Below are 14,930 nucleotides of genomic sequence, written 5' to 3'. Positions count from 1 at the left end.
TCCTCATCAGTACCATGGGGTATAGACGGGTCCACTAGGAGCCTTGGGCACTTTAAGAAATGAATAGTGTGGGCTGGCTCCTCCCTCTATGCTCCTCCTACCAGACTCAGACCGTGCCATATTACGGGGGTGGGGCTCACCAGCGCTATTTTCCCTCTGCAGCTCTCACTGAACAGCCTGACAGAGACACGCAGCTCCTCCACAAGGATGCCAGATTACCTCAGCGGTACTAGGGGGTCATAGCAGGGGGGCGCAGTATAAGATTACTAGTACCCTATTAAGGGTATTTAGTCTGCGACCCAGCTAAGCTCAGCTTTAGCAAAAAGGGCGTGTGTGGCTGGCTCCATCATACTCTGTCCCTCTAGAAGGGCTCTGTTTGGGTTAACTGGGCTTAACTTTTCTTCTGTGTGTGTGTATACTTAAACATTACAGTGGCAGGCAAGGAGTGTGTTTCATGTACTACAGAGTGTTTTCTTCAGGGGGATCACTAAAATGTACTCAGGGTAGTACACATTCTCTGACTAGTGGATCCGAGTCAGCATGGTTGGATTCTCTAAAAGGGATGATCTCAGATATTTCTTATAAATTGTCCCATACTGAGAAAGAGACGCAACAATTAAGACAGTCTATGAATGACCTGATGAATAGAGATTCAAGTCCCATGCCAGCGTCTCATACCCCTGCCATTTGTCCACAAAAGCGCCTCCTTAAAAGACGCGGCTGACCGCAAGATTGAGAGCACTCTCAAATCTATGTACACAGCTACAGGAGTAGCCCAGAGACCTACTATAGCTTGTGCTTGGATCACAAGAGCCATTGCAAAATGGTCAGGTAACCTACTGAAGGGTTTAAATGTTTTACCCAAGGGTGAGATTCTTTTACTCTTACACTGTATACATGACTCTGCAAGTTTTATGGTTGAGACCATAAAATAGATAGGCTTGCTAAATGCACACACCACGGCCATGGCAGTGTCAGCACGCAGGGGCTTATGGCTACGTCAGTGGACTGTGGATACGGATTCCAGAAAAGGTGTGGAAAGCCTACCATTCACAGGTGAGGCCCTGTTTGGAGATGACCTGGATACGTGGATATCCAAGGCTATGGCGGGTAAGTCTACATACCTTCCGCAGCTCCTCCACCTGGGAAGACCTACTCTGCTCCTACTCTGCAATCCCTTTGGACAGCAAAATGTAAAAATAAGACCAAAGGTTCTTCTACAACCTTCAAAGGTTGTAGAAGTAAACCCAAGAAACCAGCAACTGCAGGTTCACAGGAACAGCACTCAGGTTCTGCTTCCTCTAAGCCTTCAGCATGACGGTGGACCACACTGCCTGGAAGACAGGCAGGTGGGAGCCCATTTAAGAGATTTCAGTCACACAGACAGAGGGGGGGGGGAGTTGCAAATCCCACCCCTACATTTCCCTTCAGCACACTAAAAATATGCAAACACATGTTTAAGCTGCTGAGCCACTTCACGGCTTCTCCGATATCAGTAGTCCTAACACTACATAATAGCAGTGCCCACATAGGGCCATATAATTTGTCACAGTAGGCCTCATGATAACGGCTATTACTAAAACACATCCAGACAGAGAGCAAACTTACCCAGGAGCCACCCCCAGGATCTCCCATTGACACTACAAGGAACCGCATGCCTTCCAAATGCTGCTCCCATTCAATGCATTGCGCAGACAAGTAGACAAACAATGGTAGTTGCTCAGTCATTCCTCAAGATAATTATGTATCAGGTGCTGGAAAGGGGGAGGGGTCACAGACAAACAGACAGATGTGTACTCAGCATGTCTAAGTACATTCCACTGGACGACGCGCTGGAATGGGAGGAGGGGGTGGGCCCCGGCGGAAAATAGCTCATCTTTTGAGGAGGGTTTCCCGACACATAATGCATGGGTTGGTGATGTGGGTAGTTGGGAGCACATTTGGGAGACAGCGCCTGGCAGGTGGTGTTATCTCACACGCCTCAACAAGAGATTCATTGTGCATGAGGTTGCATCAAGAACCAGACGCTTGTAGATCTTCTTTTGACCCTTCTTCATCAGTCGCATCTCCACCACAATGTAATTGCCAACAAATTGCTCCAAGTTCAGGGGCCTACTAAGAACCTCCGCGTGAGTAAAAACTGTTGTGAGATGGGCGGGGCAGAAGCAAGTTTCTGGATGACCTCCGCTGTTTCAGGGGCCATGGCTGTGGGGTTGGGTCATCCACTTCAGTTGCCTCGCTCATGGAAGGCTCCACTTCCAGCTCTGTTGTAATATCCTGCAATATAAAACAAAAATTAACTCCATGTAAAAATGTGTGGGTACAATACAATACAAACGTGTGTGTACTTACCAGATCCAGACTCTCCGATGCCTTCTCTTCCACAAGAGTGGGAGAATCCAGATTACACTGTGACCTTATCCTTGGCTCTTGCTCCAAAGTGAATTTCATGAGGTCATAATATCACAGCGTTGGCTTGTAAACCTCATCCGTCCCGGCTCCTGAACGTTGCGATTCCATGTACTTACTGTGCTCCTACAAAAACACTGTTCGGAAATTTTTGGTCTTTACCCAATCTAGGTCTGCAGCGCTGTTCCTGGCTCTACTGTATCTGATCAGCTGCTCATACGCTCGATTCCTCTTTGTCTTGTTGGCATAGTCCACACTATTTCCACACCACAGGCACTCATTCTCGTGATACAATTCAATGAACCCAGACCAGAATTTGTGATTTTCCTCTGCTGACATATCTGTGGGAAAAACACAATTTAACTACAAAGTACAAGTGTATGTATGTATGTATGTATGTATGTATGCATGAGGCATCTCGCGCTGCAAGGTGTATTGAGGCTAGATGTATGAGGCATATCACACTACAAGGTGTATTGAGGCTAGATGTATGAGGCATCTCGCGCTGCATGGTGTATTGAGGCTGGATGTATGAGGCATCTCCTGCTGTGTGGCGTATTGAGGCTGGATGTATGAGGCATCTCACACTGCAAGGTGTATTGAGGCTAGATGTATGAGGCATTTCACTCTGCATGGTGTATTGAGGCTGGATGTATGAGGCATCTCACACTGCATGGTGTATAGAGGTTTGATGTTTGAGGCATCTCACACTGCATGTTGTATTGAGGCATCACACACTGCATGGTGTATTAAGGTTGGATATATGAGGCATATTGTACTGCATGACGCATTGAGGCTGGATGTATAAGGCATCTCACACTGCATGGTGTATTGAGGCATCTCACACTGCATGGTGTATTGAAGCTAGATGTATGAGGCATCTCACACTGCAAGGTGTATTGAGGATAGATGTATGAGGCATCTCACACTGCAAGGTGTATTGAGGCTAGATGTATGAGGCATCTCACACTGTAAGGTGTATTGAGGATGGATGTATAAGGCATCTCGCTGCATGACGTATTGAGGCTGGAAGTAAGAGGCATCTCGTGCTGCATGGTGTATTGAGACTGGCTGTATGAGGCATCTCACGCTTCATGACTTATTGAGGCAGGATGTATGAGGCATCTTCCACTGCGTGGTGTATTGAGGCATCTCACACTGCATGGTGTATTAAGGTTGGATTTATAAGGCATATTACACTGCATAAAACAACCAATTCCTAGCGCTGTGATTTATGCAAATGTGTATGCAGCTCTCTCAGGGGCTATTGGTACATATGCCCCTATAAACAAAACACAATAAAAAACAACCAAGAGAGCGCTATTCACATTTGATGTGGATTTTTTTTTTGCATATATAATAATAGCAATAGTTCAACACATTTGTACTTAATGCCGGCCGATAATAACAAATTTACACCATAAAATCACAATCACACTAAAACAAGATAATACTTTTGAACACGAATTTGCATGGACATATATATATATGTCTGCTTCTACTATGATAAAATATATTTCCCAATTTATTCATAGACTGTAGATGTATTTAATTTCACACGGATCCGATATTTCCCACAAGGCACATATTATACACAGTGTCTCCTATCCGGAATGGTAACACCTGTATTAAATATCCTTTCAAAATCTTGCTACAATGTAGATGTCCATGTGTCAATTGATTTGATTACCGTCACAAGTATTTGTAGCAGTTTTTTAGAAGAATTATTGGAAGCAGTAACTCGCTTGTAGCTTAGTAATAACAATTCTTATAAGCTGGGATTGGCAGCTACCAAAAAATATTTTAAAAAGCAGCACCTTACTTGTAGCTTGATATGTTGTTATGACAGTTCATGCAAACTCTGATTTAGAAGCAAAAGTCAATAGCAAGCAATTGATGGTAAGCAATCATTCGTTTTGTACCATGCAAAAGTCTCTAATCAATCACAGTGCGTGTGATACTCCTCCTGGTTAATTAACCCACAAATCACCTGTTAGAAGTGGAACATATGTCTTTACTTTAAACCACTGTGAAATTGCTCGTCCTCCCGGCCGATGCTCACACTTACGGCCTTATCCGGAGTCCATGGATGTAAGATGATTTAGACGTTCCCTTCTACGGGAGAGTGGTTATACCGACCAGCTGATAAGAGTTCGTCCACTGTGATGTATAAGCAAATTAGTGACAGACGCGTTTCTCCGCCTACTCGCAAGTATCGGCGGCTTCCTCAGTGTCATAGCCTCTCCTTCTTTTTGCCTCCTTATATAGGTCTCATTGCACAGCTGATATAGGCACAATCTTATTGCTGCTCAAGCCTCACTTTCATCTCACTTTGCTTTATATATAGCACCGTATTGATCAAAAGCTTAATTTATAAAAGTAAAACCTAAAAACTTCCATACAGCTTAACCCTCCATTATTATGATCCATTTACACAAATTATCAATATCTTAAACATAAAATATAAATATTTAAACTATTACTATGTACTTCATATATAAAAGGACACACACATAAGTATCCATTAAATAAGGATACTATCTATATGGCACCACCTACTGGTCATCCCTAATATTTATTGCTTTAGTGTTTCTTGTATACATATAAATACATTAAAAGGACTATACTACCTCTTATAGACTATAACACAGTTCATAGTCATATCCTAAAGAATATGTTTAGAAAATTTTTATCATCATATCCTTAATATCCAGATTCACCCGATACCTTTTTCTGTCAACATGTAGATGTATTTTTTCTTTATTCACTATACCTATACATATGTACAGATATATCGATATACATATGTTTACCATCACATTCCCTCACCCCCCCTCCCTCTATCGGGGGCGCAAGGAATTATATTTCTATATAAATAAATTCTGAATAAATTAATATGTAAATACTGATAATACTAGCATTTATGGAATTAAACATATACAAATAAAAATACCCAGATACTGTCTATCTATACTTCGTTAAGTTCTACAGTGTCATTCAATCCCAGTGGGACCATACTATCTAATAAAAAAATCCAATATGCTTCGCGTCTGCGAAGTCTATTGAAACGGTCCCCCCCTCTGTTGGTTGTTTTTATATGTTCAATTCCAATCATGGTGATATTTTCCCATCTTGAATTTTGACACTGTATCACATGATCCGATAATAGGTGTTTTGCTCCTCTCAATATGTTTCTCCTATGTTCCATACATCTGATATGCAGGGTTCTCGTAGTACGCCCCACATATTGCTTCCCACATTGACAAGAAATTAAGTATATGATATATGTAGAGAGGCAGTTAATGAAATCTTTGATCGGATATATTTCACCTGTTACAAAGGACTTAAAATTTACACTTTTCCTAGGCGCAATATTACAGGATTGGCAATTATTTTTTCCACATCTATGATATCCAATTGGCCTCACAGGAAGCCATGTGTTTTGTATAATGTGAAGGGATTTCTTTTCCTTCACAAAATGACTGGGCACTAATTTTTTACGCAGATTATCTGCTTTCCTAAAGATCACCGCTCCTTTAGGATTTACATGCGGCTTTAACAACTCATCCAAAAGTAATAATGATGTATTTTTCTTAACAACTTGGCTAATTTTATGTGCACAACTGTTGTATTGTGTAACAAAAGCTGTGCTCCTATCGTTTTTACCACTACTTACTCCATAACTATTCTTGTTTTTTGGAATTAACAATTGTTCTCTATCCATATCCACAACTTCTAAGAATGCTTTATCCAATAAATCCTGAGGATATCCTTGTTCCAAAAATGATTCCATCAATAATTTGGCTTGTACCTGATATGTAGTGACAGAAGTACAATTACGTCTTAATCTGACAAACTGTCCCCTGGGGATATTGTCCTTCCAACATTGTTTGTGAGTACTCCTATAATTCAAATATCGATTTTGGTCCACTTCCTTAATATATGTTTTAGTGACCAGCTTCTCCTGCTCTACAGATAGCTCTATATCCAGAAAACTGATATTCGTATTACTGTGATTAAACGTAAATTTCAATCCATAATCATTTTGATTAAGTCCATTCGTGAATGTGTGCAATGATTCTAAAGTGCCCCCCCAAATAATAAATAAGTCATCTATATATCGGCCATAGTAGACCAGATCCGCCCCGAGCTCGCCCCCCCACACATGCTCCTCCTCATATAGTCCCATGTATAGGTTAGCGAAACTCGGAGCGAATCTGGCCCCCATAGCCGCACCTCGTGTCTGTAAATAAAAATTAGTGTCAAATGTAAAATAATTATGTGACAAAATAAATTGGATAGCTTTTAACACAAAGCCACGTAGAGAGTCCGAAAGATTGCCCTGTTTCAAATAATAATCCACTGCCAAAATACCTTTGTCATGAGGTATATTGGAGTATAATGCCTCCACATCACAAGTTAATAAATAATATTTATTTTTCCATATAATTTTATCTATGATATTTAAAAATTGCTGTGTATCTTTTATATATGATTTCAGACCCTCCACGTGTACCTGCAAATAGTGATCAACAAAAAAAGACAAATTATTAGTGAGTGATCCCACCCCCGAAATTATAGGTCGCCCCGGTGGATTAATAAATTTGTGAATTTTGGGTAAAACATAAAATGTGGGTGTAATAGGGTGTGCACAAAATAAAAAATTGAAAGTCTCTCGAGATATAGAGCCATCTTCCTGAGCCAAATCTAATAATTCAGTTAATTGTTTCTGAAACAGGGTGGTGGGGTTAGAGCCTATTCTCCGATAGAATTTCTCATCCTGCAGTTGTCTATAACACTCCGAAGTGTATTGCTCCGTATCTAAGACCACAACCCCACCACCCTTATCTGCCGATTTTATTACAATTGATGTATCCCTTTGCAATGTTTTCAGGGCCTTACGTTCCCCAGGGGTCAAATTATCCCAATACCTAGACTCTTCTGATTTCTCACATATCTCTCTAAAACTGGCTAATGTGGATTTATAAAAGCTATCTACATATGGACCCTTGTATGTCAGGGGATAGAATTCTGTTTTCCTAAATGGATTTGTTTTTATATCAAAAAGTGGAATCTCTGTTTCTAACTTGGATGTATCCGTGGCCCCTTCTTGTTCCAGACATTCTAGGATCTCTCTCGCTTTATCATCATCTGCATCTAATATTATAGGTACCTCGTCACTTCGGCTCCTTTTTAGAGCTTTGAGTGCAAAATATCGTTTCCTACTGAGTGTGCGAGTGTAACGATTGAGATCCACGAATAACTGGAAAAGATTTGGTTTGGCCACCGGAGCATAATTTAGTCCCTTTTCAAGCAATAATATTTCTTCTTCCGTTAATGTCCTTTTGGATAGATTAAATATGCCTTTACCTGTTTTATGAGATGTTATTTTTTGCGTGGTGTTTTTATTCTGTTTTCGTCTTCCTCCTCTACATCCTCTGCCTCTCTGTTTCTTCCTCTCTTTAACTGAAACTTGGTTGTGTGCCACATATATATGAGGCATCTCACGCTTCATGACTTATTGAGGCAGGATGTATGAGGCATCTTCCACTGCGTGGTGTATTGAGGCATCTCACACTGCATGGTGTATTAAGGTTGGATTTATGAGGCATATTACACTGCATGGTGTATTGAGGCTGGATGTATGATGCATCTCGCACTATATGGTGTATTGAGGCATCTCACACTGCAAGTTGTATTGAAGCTAGATGGATGAGGCATCTCCCACTGCAAGGTGTATTAAGGATAGATGTATGAGGCATCTCACACAGCAAGGTGTATTGAGGCTAGTTGTATGAGGCATCCCACACTGCTAGATGTATAAGGCATCTCGTGCTGCATGACGTATTGAGGATGTATGTATGAGGCATCTCACACTGCATGTCGTATTGAGGCTGGAAGTAAGAGGCATCTCGTGCTGCATGGTGTATTGAGGCTAGATGTATGAGGCATTTCACACTGCATGGTGTATAGCGGCTAGATGTATGAGGCATCTCACACTACAAGGTGTATTGAGGCTAGATGTATGAGGCATCTCACACTGCATGGTGTATTGAGGCTAGATATATGAGGCATCTCACACTGCAAGGTGTATTGAGGCTAGATGTATGAGGCATCTCACACTGCAAGGTGTATTGAGGCTGGATGTATGAGGCATCTCGCGCTGCATGACTTTTTGAGGCTGGATGTATGAGACATCTTCCACTGCGTGGTGTATTGAGGCATCTCACACTGCATGGTGTATTAAGGTTGGATATATGAGGCATATTACACTGCATGGTTTATTGAGGCTGGATGTATGAGGCATCTCACAATGCAAGGTGTATTGAGGCTAGATGTATGAGGCACCTCACACTGCATGGTGTATTGAGGATGGATGTATAAGGCATCTCGTGCTGCATGATGTATTGAGGCTGGATGTATGAGGCATCTTGCGCTGCATGGTGTATTGAGGCTGGATGTATGAGGCATCTCACACTGCAAGGTGTATTGTGGCTAGATCTATGAGGCATCTCATACTGCAAGGTGTATTGAGGCTAGATGTATGGAGCATCTCACACTGCAAGGTTTATTGAGGCTAGATATATGAGGCATCTCACACTGCAGGGTGTATTGAGGCTAGATGTATAAGGCATCTCACACTGCAAGGTGTATTGAGGCTAGCTGTATGAGGCATCTCACACTGCAAGGTGTATTGAGGCTGGATGTATGAGGAATATCGTGCTGCATGACATATTGAGGCCAGATGTATGAGGCGTCTTGCGCTGCATGGTGTATTAAGGCATCTCAAACTACATGGTGTATTGATGCTGGATGTATGAGGCATCTCACACTGCATGGTGTATTGAGGCATCTTACATGGCATGGTGTATTAAGGTTGGATAAATGAGGCATCTCACACTGCATGGTGTATTGAGGCTGGATGTATGATGCATCTCGCACTGCATGGTGTATTGAGGCATCTCACACTGCATGGTGTATTGAGGCTAGATGTATGAGGCATCTCAAACTTCAAGGTGTGTTGAGGCTGGATGTATGAGGCATCTCACGCTGCATGACTTATTGAGGCTGGATGTATGAGGCATCTTCCACTGCGTGGTGTATTGAGGCATCTCACACTGCATGGTGTATTGAGGTTGGATATATGAGGCATATTACACTGCATGGTGTATTGAGGCTGGATGTATGATGCATCTCGCACTATATGGTGTATTGAGGCATCTCACACTGCAAGTTGTATTGAAGCTAGATGGATGAGGCATCTCCCACTGCAAGGTGTATTAAGGATAGATGTATGAGGCATCTCACACAGCAAGGTGTATTTAGGCTAGTTGTATGAGGCATCCCACACTGCAAGATGTATTGAGGCTAGATGTATAAGGCATCTCGTGCTGCATGACGTATTGAGGATGGATGTATGAGGCATCTCACACTGCATGATGTATGAGGCATCTCACACTGCATGACGTATTGAGGCTGGAAGTAATAGGCATCTCGTGCTGCATGGTGTATTGAGGCTAGATGTATGAGGCACTGACTTCAGGTGTCAAATTTGTGGCCCAAGACTCATTAACCCTTGCAAAACTGAATGATCTGAATAAGAAGCTGGAGTTCGAATAAGAAGTGAATAAGAAGCTAGAGCTTGAATAAGAAGTGAATAAGAAGCTGGCCGAATAAGAAGCTAACTTCAGCATCGTCATAGGGGGGAGGTATACACACATAGGGGGGCGCTATACACACATAGGGGGGCGCTATACACACATAGGGGGCGGTATATACTCATAGGGGGCGGTATACACACATTTGGGGTATACACACATAGGGGGCGGTATACACATAGGGGGGTGGTATACACACACGGGGCGCTATACACACACAGTGTGTGGTATACACACATAGGGTGGCAGTATACACATCGGGGGGCGGTCTACACAGGTAATTCCCCCCTGCTGCCCCTGCCTCCCATACCCCCTCACCTGCTGCCCCTGCCTCCCATACCACCCACACCTGCTGCCCCTGCCTCCCATACCCTCCACCCTTGCTGCCCCTGCTTCCCATACCCCCCTCCCCTGTTGCCCCTGCCTGCCTCCCATACCCCCCTCCCCTGCTGCCCCTGCCTGCCTCCCATACCCCCTCCCCTGCTGCCCCCTGCCTCCCATACCCCCCTCACCTGCTGCCCCCTGCCTCCCATAACCTCCTCCCCTGCCTCCCACACCCCCCTCACCTGCTGCGCCCTGCCTGCCTCTCTCACCCCCCTCCCCTGCTGCCCTTGCCTCCCATACCACCCTCCCCTGCTGCCCCCTGCCTCCCAAACCTCCTCCTCCGCTGCCCCCTGCTTGCCTCCCATACACCCCTTCCCTGCCTCCAATATCTCCCCTCCCCTGCTGCCCTCTGCCTCCAATATCCCCCCTCCCTTGCTGTCCTCTGCCTGTCTCCAATAACGCCCCTCCCTTGTTGCCCCCTGCCTGCCTCCAAACCCCCATCCCTGATGCCCCTGCCTCCCATACCCCCCTCCCCTGCTGCCCTCTGCCAGCCTCCCATACCCCGCTGTTCTCCGCCTGCTGCCCCTGCCTCCCATTCCCTCTTCCCTGCTGCCCCCTGCCTTCCATACCTCCCTGCCCTGCTGTATCCTGCCTATCTCAAGGCATTTGACCTGTCTGTCTCTTATTGGGTGAGATGTCTATTTGTTCACTACTGAGGGAGGGATTTGTGACGTGTTTCTCCTGCCTGGAGGGCTGTGTCTTTTGTCTCCTACAAAGGAAATGACGTGTGTCTTATCTTTTGCCAGGAGAGGGGTGTGTAATTTCTATAAATATAAGTGATGAGGGGATCTGGGAGTGTCACAGTGACATCACTTATATCTATAGTAATAATACAGGAACATGACTGGGGAGGTGAGGGGATCTGGGAGTGTCACAGTGACATCACATATCTATCATAATAATACAGGGACATGACTGGGGAGGTGAGGGGATCTGGGAGTGTCACAGTGACATCACTTATATCTATAGTAATAATACAGGGACATGACTGGGGAGGTGAGGGGATCTGGGAGTGTCACAGTGACATCACTTATATCTATAGTAATAATACAGGGACATGACTGGGGAGGTGAGGGGATCTTGGAGTGTCACGGTGACATCACTTATATCTATAGTAATAATACAGGGACATGACTGGGGAGGTGAGGAGATCTGGGAGTGTCACAGGGACATCACTTATATCTATAGTAATAATACAGGGACATGACTGGGGAGGTGAGGGGATCTGGGAGTGTTACAGTGACATCACTTATATCTATAGTAATAATACAGGGACATGACTGGGGAGGTGAGCGGATCTGGGAGTATCACAGTCACGTCACTTATAACTATAGTAATAATACAGGGACATGACTGGGGAGGAGAGGGGATCTGGGAGCATCACAGTGACATCACTAATATCTATAGTAATAATACAGGGACATGACTGGGGAGGGTGTCTGGGAGCATCACAAAGTCATCACCTATATCTATAGAAATAATACAGGGACATGACTGGGGAGGTGAGGGGATCAGGGAGTGTCACAGTGACATCACTAATATCTATAGTAATAATACAGGGACATGACTGGGGAGGTGAGGGGATCTGGGAGTGTCACAGTGACATCACTAATATCTATCATAATAATACAGGGACATGACTGGGGAGGTGAGGGGATCTGGGAGTGTCACAGTGACATCACTTATATATATAGTAATAATACAGGGACATGACTGGGGAGGTGAGGGGATCTGGGAGTGTCACAGTGACATCACTTATATCTATAGTAATAATACAGGGACATGACTGGGGAGGTGAGGAGATCTGGGAGTGTCACAGTGACATCACTTATATCTATAGTAATAATACAGGGACATGACTGGGGAGGTGAGGGGATCTGGGAGCGTCACAGTGACATCACTTATTTCTACAGTAATACAGATACATGATTAGGGAGGTGATGGGGTCTGGGAGTGTCACCGTTACATCACTTATATCTATAGTAATAATACAGGGACATGACTGGGGAGGTGAGGGGATCTGGGAGTATTTACAGTAATATTGATGTCTCCCCCATTTCGCAGGGTAACACAGTAGTGAACACATCCGGTGAGTGTGAGACACCCAGAAGCCATTCCCGTGTGTCTGGAGGGCTGAGCAGGACCCAGAGCCCCATCACAGTGCCTCTACCTCATTCCAACCTGTTCAGAAGCCAAATGGGTCGTTCCGGCCCATAAGAGGCACAATGATGAGAAGATCCTGGAACTCACCACCAAGATCATTCAGCTGCTGACTGGAGAGGTGACTGCTGGGAATGGGACATTATACAGTAACACCAGGGGATGTGTCTGGGTGATGACTGGAGAGGTGACTGCTGGGAATGGGACATTATACAGTAACACCAGGGGATGTGTCTGGGTGATGACTGGAGAGGTGACTGCTGGGAATGGGACATTATACAGTAACACCAGGGGACGTGTCTGGGTGATGACTGGAGAGGTGACTGCTGGGAATGGGACATTATACAGTAACACCAGGGGATTTGTCTGGGTGATGACTGGAGAGGTGACTGCTGGGAATCAGACATTATAAAGTAACACGGGGACGTGTCTGGGTGATTACTGGAGAGGTGACTGCTGGGAATGGAACATTATACCGTAACACGAGGGGATGTGTCTGGGTGATGACTGGAGAGGTGACTGCTGGGAATGGGGCATTATACAGTAACACCAGGGGACGTGTCTGGGTAATGACTGGAGAGGTGACTGATGGGAATGGGACATTATACAGTAACACCAGGGGATGTGTCTGGGTGATGACTGGAGAGGTGACTGCTGGGTATGGGACATTATACAGTAACACCAGGGAATGTGTCTGGGTGATGACTGGAGAGGTGACTGCTGGGTATGGGACACTATACAGTAACACCAGGGGATGTGTCTGGGTGATGACTGGAGAGGTGACTGCTGGGAATGGGACATTATACAGTAACACCAGGGGATGTGTCTGGGTGATGACTGGAGAGGTGACTGCTGGGAATGGGGCATTATACAGTAACACAGGGGACGTGTCTGGGTGATGACTGGAGAGGTGACTGCTGGGAATGGGACATTATACAGTAACACCAGGGGGCATGTCTGAGTGATGACTGTAGAGGTGACTGCTGAGAATGGGGCATTATACGGTAACACCAGGGGAAGTGTCTGGGTGATGACTGGAGAGGTGACTGCTGGGAATGGGACATTATACAGTAACACCAGGGGAAGTGTCTGGGTGATGACTGGAGAGGGGACTGCTGGGAATGGGGCATCATACAGTAACACCAGGGGATGTGTCCGGGTGATGACTGGAGAGGTGACTGCCGGGAAGGGGGCATTATACAGTAACACCAGGGGATGTGTCTGTGATTACTGGAGAGGTGACTGCCGGGAATGGGACATTATACAGTAACACCAGGGGATTTGTATGGGTGATGACTGGAGAGGTGACTTCTGGGAATGGGGCATTATACAGTAACATCGGGGGACGTGTCTGGGTGATGACTGGAGACGTGACTGCTGGGAATGGGACATTATACAGTAACACCGGGGGACGTGTCTGGGTGATGACTGGAGAGGTGACTGCTGGGAATGGGGCATTACACAGTAACACCAGGGGACGTGTCTGGGTGATGACTGGAGACGTGACTGCTGGGAATGGGACATTATACAGTAACACCGGGGGACGTGTCTGGGTGATGACTGGAGAGGTGACTGCTGGGAATGGGGCATTACACAGTAACACCAGGGGACGTGTCTGGGTGATGACTGGAGAGGTGACTGCTGGGAATGGGGCATTATACAGTAACACAGGGGACGTGTCTGGGTGATGACTGGAGAGGTGACTGCTGGGAATGGGACATTATACAGTAACACCAGGGGGCATGTCTGAGTGATGACTGTAGAGGTGACTGCTGAGAATGGGGCATTATACGGTAACACCAGGGGAAGTGTCTGGGTGATGACTGGAGAGGTGACTGCTGGGAATGGGACATTATACAGTAACACCAGGGGAAGTGTCTGGGTGATGACTGGAGAGGGGACTGCTGGGAATGGGGCATCATACAGTAACACCAGGGGATGTGTCCGGGTGATGACTGGAGAGGTGACTGCCGGGAAGGGGGCATTATACAGTAACACCAGGGGATGTGTCTGTGATTACTGGAGAGGTGACTGCCGGGAATGGGACATTATACAGTAACACCAGGGGATTTGTGTGGGTGATGACTGGAGAGGTGACTGCTGGGAATGGGGCATTATAAAGTAACACAGGGACGTGTCTGGGTGATGACTGGAGAGGTGACTGCTGGGAATGGAAGATTATACAGTAACACGAGGGGATGTGTCTGGGTGATGACTGGAGAGGTGACTGCTGGGAATGGAACATTATACAGTAACACGAGGGGACGTGTCTGGGTGTAGACTGGAGAGGTGACTGCTGGGATTGGGACATTATACAGT

The sequence above is a fragment of the Pseudophryne corroboree genome (genome assembly GCF_028390025.1).
Source record: "Pseudophryne corroboree isolate aPseCor3 chromosome 3 unlocalized genomic scaffold, aPseCor3.hap2 SUPER_3_unloc_4, whole genome shotgun sequence".
Taxonomy (NCBI): Eukaryota; Metazoa; Chordata; class Amphibia; order Anura; family Myobatrachidae; genus Pseudophryne; species Pseudophryne corroboree.
This window is presented reverse-complemented; position numbering follows the sequence as displayed.